Source organism: Peromyscus maniculatus, chromosome 9, assembly GCF_049852395.1.
Source record: "Peromyscus maniculatus bairdii isolate BWxNUB_F1_BW_parent chromosome 9, HU_Pman_BW_mat_3.1, whole genome shotgun sequence".
NCBI lineage: Eukaryota > Metazoa > Chordata > Mammalia > Rodentia > Cricetidae > Peromyscus > Peromyscus maniculatus.
In genome coordinates, this window is record NC_134860.1 from 93,544,774 (window position 1) to 93,554,703 (window position 9,930).

Below are 9,930 nucleotides of genomic sequence, written 5' to 3' on the forward strand. Positions count from 1 at the left end.
TTTTGATCAGAGTGTTTTATAACACAGCAGAAAGGAATTTAGAGCAAAACGGATAGTGTGGATGTCAAAGACTAAAAATTCAGAAATTTATAATTGATCTACAGAGATCAGAAATCATATATTTGTCAAAAATGGAATAATTTCAGCAAAGTATCAAAAGCTTGTCTTGTAAAGGTGAAGGAGAAACAAGGGAAGTGATACAGAAGAAAAATGTTCTTGTTTATAGTAAGCAGCCAATGAATAAACCTCTCTAATTCTCACTCCCCCCCTCTCTCCCTCTCTCTCTCCCTCTCTCTCTCTCTCCCTCTCTATGTGTCTCTCTTTCTCTGTGAATGTGTGCATATGATGGGCATACATTAGTAGGTTTCCCACATGCCTTTTAAGTACCCTTAGTTTTATCCCTCCTCCTACCACTTACTCTGCCCTACACTTCCAGCCCTTTTCTGAAGGGGCCCAAAAATAGCAGCAGCCATGACAGGCTTAGGGGTCTAGACACAGGTTCTATGACAGGCTTACTGGCAGGCAAGATCCAGGAGAAACCTTAAGCTGATACTACCCAGGGATCCACCCACGGATGAGGAAGTACTTGACATCCCCAACATTCCAACCATTAGATAAGGTGGCCAGATGTCCTTGAGTCTAACACACACCTATTTTTGTTTTACAGATACCCCTAGACAATTGTCAGCCAATCAGGGTCCTGGATCCTGGAAATCCCCTCACCCCAACATCTACTATGATAAAAATTCTGCCCCACCTGAGCTCCGGGCTCTCTCCTCTCACCGCTGTGTGGGACAGAGGGACCAAGCTCTGGAGCTTGAAATAAAGGCTCTTTGCTTTTACATGCAGGATTTGGTCTCCGTGGTGGTCTTTTGGGGGTCCCTGCGATCTGGGAAAACACCTTTTTTCCATTTAAACCTCCTCCTCTATTATTCCCCTGCCCCATCTTACCTATATTTTACTATTTCAACCACTCTTAAGATCTGTCTTCATGGGGCTGGAAAGATGGCTCAGAGGTTAAGAGCACTGGCAGATCTTCCAGAGGTTCTGAGTCCAATTACCGGCAACCACATGGTGGCTCATAACTACCCATAATGAGATTCTGTGCCCTCTTCTGGCATGCAGGAATACATGCAGACAGAACACTGTATATGTAATAAATAAATTTAAAAAAAATCTGTCATTAGGCCTCCTTGCCAATGGCCTTTTTAAAATTTCAGGTTACATAGGTATTTCAAATTAAGCACACAAATCTAAAGGGTCTGTCTTACATTCTTATATGTGTGTGACCATTTGATATTTGTTTTTCTGGGTAACATGACTAAATTTAATTTGATTCTGTCCTTTACTTTTACCTAATTATATATATATAATTCATTCATATTATAGCTATATATATGAAATTTGGAGTTACCCTATGTGATGATAATTATGATTTCTTGGTTGACTTGTGCGGTGCCTTCATGGCAATTGGGACCGAAACCTGGCGAGGGAAGTCGATATGAACACAGCACACATCAGTCAAGTTGCAAGCATCAGGACCCTTTTATTCTTTCTTCCCCATCTTATATACCCTTTCAGGAGGAAACAAACAAAATTGTTTATCAAGCACCCAGGGTCAAGGAATGGTCAGTATGCCCCAAGAAGCCACAGCTGCCAAACTAGGAGATATACCAAACAGCAAAACATCCGCAGAACAGCCTGACCTCAGCACACTCAGAACAGGGGAGGTGGAGGCAATCTTAGAGGGGTCAGAGCCATTCTGATCCCAACAGACATGCTGTCTAAAAGTCTGCTAAATAATCTTATTACTTAATAATTTAATGATAGAATAGTTTCTAAGTGATTGTTTTTGATGATTTATTTTTCATCATTAAATTTGATGTGTCCATTGTCATTATTTGGATCTGTGGTACATGAGTTACTTTAGCTTGCAGTTTCCATTCTCACAATTGTTATAGTTGATTTCAGACTATTTTTTTGTCACTGCAAGAACTGATGAACTATTAAGCTGATTTCTTTACTGAATGTTTATATATATATATATGTATATATATATATGTAACTTTATATACAGATATGTACATAGAGAGATTAACTTTGTTCCATTATCCCACATTATACATATGTATAAAACCATGAGGAACCTATAAAAGGTTAATAAGATTGAATTAGTGAATAAAGCCAAATCCTATATTCAGTTTATTCACTAGATCAAGGACAAGAGTAACTTTATTTTATTTTTTTCTGTTTGTCCTAAAAGTTCAGACATCACAACGTTCTAAGCACTTGCTTTGGAGAGTTCCTGAACCCACAGCTGCCAGAAGCACAGAAACAGAACCAGTGGTACAAAGAAGCCACCACAGATTTCAATTAAACACATTCTCAGTTAAGTCACTGCAATGTCAGCCTGATGGGTTCTTCATACTTTCACATTCACATGTATTCTTTTAGGTTTACGGAATATCTCAGCCCCTGTTTTTATGGTTTATAGCTATTTTATGAATTAAATTAGATAGTTTGAAAATATCAGAGGTAAAAATATATTTCAACCTTGTTAAGCACAAGTTAAAAAAAAACACTAGTAATTCTGGTAAGATAAATAAATTGGCAAATCTTTATTCCAGTGTGAATAAGGTGGTTTGGGCTTATTGTGTTTCATATAAAGGTTTAAATACAAGTACAGTGAGAACTTTGTAAAGGTTAGAAACATAGCATCTGTTATATAAAGTAGTTACACATGTGCCTCATCACTCAAAGTTCCAGTTCTGGAAATTCTATGAAAGTAATAAGCATGAATTAAAATTTCATTTTATGATAACATGAAATTTGTGTTAAGATTTCTAGAATTAAGATGTTAACATGTCTACTTGTTTAACATACAAATTTACCTCTCTCAGATGATTCAACATCGGTCTTAATTTTTTAACATATTCTCAACTACTGAAGTTGTTTATTATTTATTAATAACAATACAAATACTTGCCAATAATAAAATACTTGACTAATGTTGCAAGAATTAATTTAAAATCAATTTTAATAATTTATGTGTCACTTAGCACTATAGTTACATTAATTTAAAAATAATACATTAAATATTAGCTTCTTCATTTTCCTAAAAGACATGCCTTAAAAAGCCAAAGACAGCATATGTAGCCCATGACATTTCTAGTGTTACACTAAGTGACATCACTATAGGTGACATACAATGTTGAATATTTTCTTTTACTAACAGAGACCAGGCTTTTAAGTGACTTAGAGAACACAGCAATGTAAGTGAGGCTGCTTACCCAAATCTCTACCTTTCCTAGCAAGCTAACTAAATGCTGTAGTCATTAGTTTATATTGCCTTGAAATATCTTCAATGTCTTCTCCAGTTTTTCTTTTCTTTTTCTTTTTTTTTTTACTAGAAGTTATTCAAATAGAAACATTCTTGAAGTAGTAAGCTTTCATATTAGCAGGTACCACATTTAAAAAAGACAATAAATTAATAAAGCTAATACATGATAATATAAAACACTCATATTGTTTAAAAACAGCTTAGCTTGTGAACACAGACAATTCAATTCATTACTCTTGATCAACTTCATGCCTGATGCAGAAAAAGTAATTAAATTCTAATTTATATGTGTTTAGATTTAACTTCAATTTCCATATCAACCTAATAGTATATCTACTAACTTTTATTTCTATTTCTATTTTCATTTTCTCTCCTCCAGCGCTCCTTGCTAAGCTTTGAACAGTACCTGCTGTATTACTCACTAAGAACTCAACAGACAGCCAAGACTACATGAACAGATTTAGGACATCTTCTGTCATGATTATCAGTAGTGAACAGACAAACAATGGATGTCTCTCGATCCAAACAAATACATAAAGGGAAAATACTGCGATTGTTTTCTTGTTTCTCTTGTACCCGAGATCAAAGCAAATTCAAGCATAAATCTCATGAGGTGGAAGAAAACCTCTGTAGAGAAAATAAGGCATTGAGAGATGAAAACAAGGCTCTGAGAAAAGACAACAAATTCCTGTGGGGGGAAAACAAAGCCTTAGAAAGAGAAAATAAAACATTTCGGATGGACAACCAATTCATCAGGGAGAGGAATCATATACTAAGGCAGCAGAACCAGCTACTCCGGAAAGTGAAAAGGTTGATTTTAGAGAATCAAAAACTCTCTGGCGAAGAACTCGGTGCCTTGAACACAGAAAACCAGTCTTACTGGCAACAGAACCGCGCCATGGAGGCTCAGATCACAGCTCTCAGGCAGCAAGAGAAAGCCTTCCAGCATGAGGCTAAGGCTCTGTGTGAGGAGATCAAATCCCTGAATGAAGAGACCAAGGCTCTCCAGCACCAGGAGAGGGCTCTCAGGATGGAAGGGAAAGCCCTGATGAGGGATGGAGAGGCTGCGGAGCTGCAGGAGGCCCTCACAAAGGAGGGAGCTGCTCTGGAGATGGAAGAACAGGCTTTGTGGAAGGAAGAACAGGCTCTTCGGGAGGAGAACAAGGCACTGAGACAAGAGCATGGGGCTCTGCAGGACGAGGAAGTCGCCCTGCAGGAAGAGGCAAAGATCCTGCAAGAGTGGAATACTATTCTTCAGGGAAAGATCACAAAAAAATCTCCCAGGGCAAACGGAGAAAAATGACGCAGAAAAGTGTGAACTAAGAACTAACCACAATGCCCTGACAATCACCAGCATTCCGGAACGTAAAACTAGAATTCGAAGGTGATACATTGTTGTTAGAAGCCTCAGAAATTGAAGTGCTCAATATTGGCTCCTGGGAACTAAATAAAGGCCTGAGAAATGAACAAAAAATATTTAGTTCCTTAGTTTTCTCTGAGTTACAGACTATTGTTGGTAGTATTAGTCAAACATTTAATGCATAAGACTGTTTTAACCTTTGAGAGAATTTTGATGAAGGTCATAGACCATTGTAGGAAACGAATAGCAAGTATTGTTCTTAAAGCTTGTTTTTTGATGTTTTTCTTTTTTTTTTCATTTTTTATTAAGAATTTTTTTTTCATTTTACACACCAATCAGAGATCCCCTCTTCCGTCCTCCTGTCCCCCCAGTCTTCCCACACACACACCCAACAGATCCCCCATTCCCTCCCATAAGAAGGCAAGGTGTCCCATTGGGTTGCACATCCAGTCCAAGCCCTTCCCCTTGCTTCAAGACTGCACACAGTGCCCCATCATAGGTAGTGAGCTCCAAAAAGCCCCCTCATGCATCAGGGATGGATTATGAGTCTACCTCCAGGGGACTGCCAGGCAAATCATGCTACAAAATTGTCTTGCAAGGCAGAGTATGGTTTTTGTTGTTGTTGTTGTTGTTATTGTTGTTAATGACCTATGCATATCTGTAATGCCAGCAATTGTGAAAAAAATAGAGCCATCAGGGGTTCAAGGCTGCTCTTGACTACTTTATTTCAAGGCTAGACTGAGCTACATGAGACCTTGTCTTCAAAAGCAAAGTAACAATATTTTTCTTTTTCAAATTAAAATCATTTTAATGTAAATTATTTTAAGTAAGGAATAAAAATGTTTATAATTTCTATATTAAATAATATTTCTTCTGCCTCTTCTTACTAAATTCATATCAAGTAAAGATCCTTATACTAGTAAGAAAGAATCCAAGATAGATGTTAGTACAAAAGGTATTAATGTTCAGTTTCCCCACATTTTAATTTTTCTTCTCATTTATTGTACTCTTTTACTTATTAAAAGTAATACTTCTTAAAATTGCATAGTTTGTTGTCTTACAAGAACAGTCCCCAGCATTCCAGGAAGTTATCTGTCCTTGGGCAAGTGGGTCGCACAGGTTAGAGACATTTCTAAACAGATCTCCTAAGTACAGTAACTTAAATTTAAAACCTAACTTTAGCAGTCACAGAGGCCATGAGGACAAGGCAGAGTAACTCCTTCCCCAAACACACCCTCTCAACTGTTATTAAAAAAAGCTCAGTGGTGGTGGTGGTGGTGGTGGTGGTGGTGGTGTGGTGGTGGCACACGCCTTTAATTCCAGCACTCGGGAGGCAGAGGCAGGTGGAGTGAGTTCGAGGCCAAGCTGGGCTACAGAGTGAGTTCTAGGAAAGGCACAAAGCTACACAGAGAAACCGAGTCTCAAAAGCAAAAAAAAAAAAAAAAAAAAAAAAAAAAACCACACACACAAAAACCAAAAACCCTCTCTCTCCCTCTCAGCAGCAGGCTTCCTCTTTGGGCATTTATCTGCTGCCTTTTTACCATGTATTTCAATAAATTCTCATTTTGTCAAAAATAAATAAATAAATAAAAGTAATACTTCAAATGTTATGGATTGATATATGAATATGTAGAAGAATTTCTGCTTAAGAGAAATTAAAGAGCCAGGCATGATCTAACAGGCCTATAATTCTACCACCATGGAGGAAGAAGTAGGAGCTGCTTTGTGAGTTTGAGGTTAAACTGGTCTGCATAGTTGGATCTAACCCATCAAAGTCTAGTGAAATCTTGTCTTAAAGAAATACTTCATTTTTCATATTAGTAGTAACAGCTGATCTAATTGTGATTTTAAAAAATTATACTTCACCGTTATACATCTTTAAATATCTAGTTTCAGAACAGTAGAAAGGAAGTTTCAAAGGCTGTGTGTTATGTTCATTGTCTTAAACTTTGAAAACTTAATTCACTGTAAATAGTAGCTTCTATTGAATATATCTGAAATATCTTGTCTATTATGTTGTTAGGAAATAAAAATGTAAGAAAAGTATCAAAAGGGAACACATTTATGTCTCCATGTAGACAAAAATATATGTATAAAATACATCCCATTCCTACCTATCTCTACTATGTTCTTATAATAAATTTAATAACAAAAATAAAATCATATTTCTAATTTGAAATGCCATAGTCTGATAATGAACATTGACTCAAACACACCATTTTATTCCTAAGGCAATTTATCTAAAATTTCATTGGCCATTTTTTCCCCACCATGTTTAGTTTCCAAATATGTAATCTGACTTTGGAGAAAAGCATAATATTACATGAGACTTAGACATGTGTTTACTGGGGTTTTAATCCATTTAAAACAAAGAAAAAATACAGTGAAATTACCATTAGTTCTATCTCAAATATGATGGAAAAAAATGACTGAAAACAAACTTCAGGAAATTAGACATGAATAGAGAGGCTTCTCTATAGTTTATATATTCTTACATGTTATTTTTCACAGACAAGAGCCGTAGATCTTTAAAACACCTTAGAGCTTGTTAATGAGGGCAGGAGACATGTTCTCAGTGTAGAAACAGTTACCAAGAGCTCCTCTCATTCATAAATCTCTCATTATTGTATCACAATTAAAGAGCAATAGTTCAGTTGAAGGTGGAATATTAATAGGCAAGCCCAAGCTATTACCAACAGACCATCAACCATGCACAGACAAGGATATCTACAAATGGAGGAAACAAAAAGTGTTAAGAGTATGAGAAATTTTTACGATGGGGTGTTTTTTGGCCTCTGTTTTCTTAACTCAGTTGTATTTCTAGAATGCGAACATTGTAGATGACAGCATCTCATCCTCAAGTCAAAACTGTTGGGAATGCCTGGTAGGACATATTTTTTTCAGTCTCTCTTTTTGTACTCCATCCTTGCACAGCTCCAGGTGTGGGCCTGACTAGAGTGATAAAGTAATGAAGAAAAGACAGACATGCAAATGAATAAAACAATTGATACTGAGTGAACTGGTCCCTGGTGGAGAAACAGTGTTACCTTTGTAGCTGAGCATGTTGATTATACACAGTTTAACAGTGTGGAAGGTTGTTGTATACAACTGAACAAGAAGATAGTGTTATTACCCAAAGATAAACAAGAAGTGTTGTTTATGGTCTACAGATTGACCAAGAAGACAGGTTGAGTAAATATGTTAGTGCAGTATCTTTAGGTAACAGTCTCCAGGCATGAAAGATGCAAAAGAGAAAGTTGTGAGGGAGTTTTTTGGACACACTTTCAACATTCACACTCAGGCCTCCAAGGAAGACATTGCCCCTCCTTGGGGCTGAAGCTTTGGACTTCACATGGTTGTGAACATGTAAAACAGCACACAGTCACTCAGGCCTTCAGTAAGGGTGTTCTGTTTTCCACACCCTTAGAATTTAAATGTTAAGTTTAAAAATCAAGATTTCCTAGAAATCAGTCTAAGAAATCATAATTTTTCCAGTACATTCTACAAGCAACAAATTATATAGCTCATGAAACTTTTAGACTTCTTCTGTAAATATAATTATTTTATGTCTTCTTTTACTATCAGATGCTTATCAAAATTTTCTACTAAAATTTCCAAGTACCATCATAATTATGAAATACTATACAAAGAACTATATTTTACAACCCACATGAGCTGGACATATTTAGGAAAGCTATGATCTTTAATATTATTACCAAATGTATATTAATTTTTAAATAACATACTTATAAGAAATATTTTTGAAGGAAAAATAGGACCGCTTGATGATCATGATGCATAAGATTATTGTGTATTTACTGAGACTTTTATTAGTTTCTAGAGCTTTATTGATAAGTAGAATGAGAAGAGTTTCAAGACAAACAATTCTAATAAAAAATTGTTATGTAGTAAACCGGTCATGTACAATAGGTTATGCCTATTATAGAGGACAAGGATCAGCACTCAGTGTCATTAATGGTTACATACATAGCAATTTTAAGGCCATCCCAGTACAGGAAACCCTATCTGCAAAACAATAACAACAAAAACAACTAAAGTATGTTTGAGATATACTTACCAACATTTCAGTAACTTGTAAATGTATTTAAATGTGTTCTTTAGGATGGTCAAGAAAATAATCTAAATAAGGTAGCAATCACCAAAATATATTCTCTCAATATCCTCTAATATTCTTTTTTAACTAATTTTGTAATTCAAATGTATTATTCAGGAATGACTTTCATATGTTAGACATCATAGAAGCAAGCTAGTTCTGTATATCTAATGGGAATCAAATGAGAAATGCCACTTTTCTTTATGGTTTCCAGAAGGACTGGTTATAGATAAACCAGTGTTCCCACTGATATTGCTCTGACACAAGATCAGCAACATGTCATTAGCTTGAGGAGAAACTAGTTTCATACATGCTACAGCATCTTGGAAATGGTAGATCAACTGACTTCTTTAAGAGACCATGAGTTCTAAACTCAGATATTAAGTTACTTCTAGTTATGGTGACGAGTTCCATTCTTCTCCCCATTTTTGTGCTCCATTATACTCTCCATATACTGTTCTTATTTTTTGTTTCTGATTTTCATGTCATATAGGACTTCAACATCTTTAAGTTCTCCTCTGCAATGCGCCTTTAATCTTTTTATTCTGTGTTATGATTTGAATTTGAAATGTCCTCCACAGGATCATGGTTTGGATATTTGTTCTCCAACTGGTGGAATTTTTGGAATCAAGGAACCTTTAGGAATTGGGACATAGCTAGCAGAAGTGGTTCACTTGGTCAGGCCACGGAAGGTTGAGAGAGGCTCCTGCTTCCTTCCTGCCTTGCACATTTTGCTTCCTGGTCTACTGCAGTGGACTCAGCTGATGCTCCACCCTTTCCTACTCATAACTGACTCAAACCGTCTGATTCATTAATAAAACAGATCCTTCTTCAGAAAAGCTGTCTGGTGTTTTCATTGCAGTAAAAGCAACTGTGATTAACGCAGCCATTGCATATCTTGATGGTATCACAGGATGGTTTTCTCCTTCGGGGAAGGCTTAGCAAAGTCAAGCCCAGATACATGTCTTCTCCTCTCACTGTATTGCTGATAATTTCTTGTGTTTTCTGAAGGATGATACAACTTCCATGAAAGGACATGATATTAGATGCTACCACTTTCTACCCTATATAATAAGTCATCTTCAGACTTTTTGGTCGGTCTTTCAGACAATCTAT

The 9,930-nt window shown here is 36.3% G+C and overlaps 1 long non-coding RNA gene and 1 pseudogene across 2 annotated transcripts; both read left to right on the plus strand.

The window, feature by feature from the left end:
- Positions 1-3,410: 3,410 nt before the first annotated feature.
- Positions 3,411-4,814, plus strand: LOC102906803 (uncharacterized; annotated as a pseudogene). The gene is made up of 2 exons (XR_013042569.1): positions 3,411-3,606; positions 3,720-4,814. The product of XR_013042569.1 is annotated as an uncharacterized LOC102906803 (transcript).
- Positions 4,815-7,389: 2,575 nt separating this feature from the next.
- LOC121832117 (uncharacterized) lies at positions 7,390-9,653 on the plus strand. Its single transcript, XR_006075650.2, has 2 exons — positions 7,390-7,584; positions 9,396-9,653. It is a non-coding gene; the product is annotated as an uncharacterized LOC121832117 (long non-coding RNA).
- Positions 9,654-9,930: the final 277 nt, after the last annotated feature.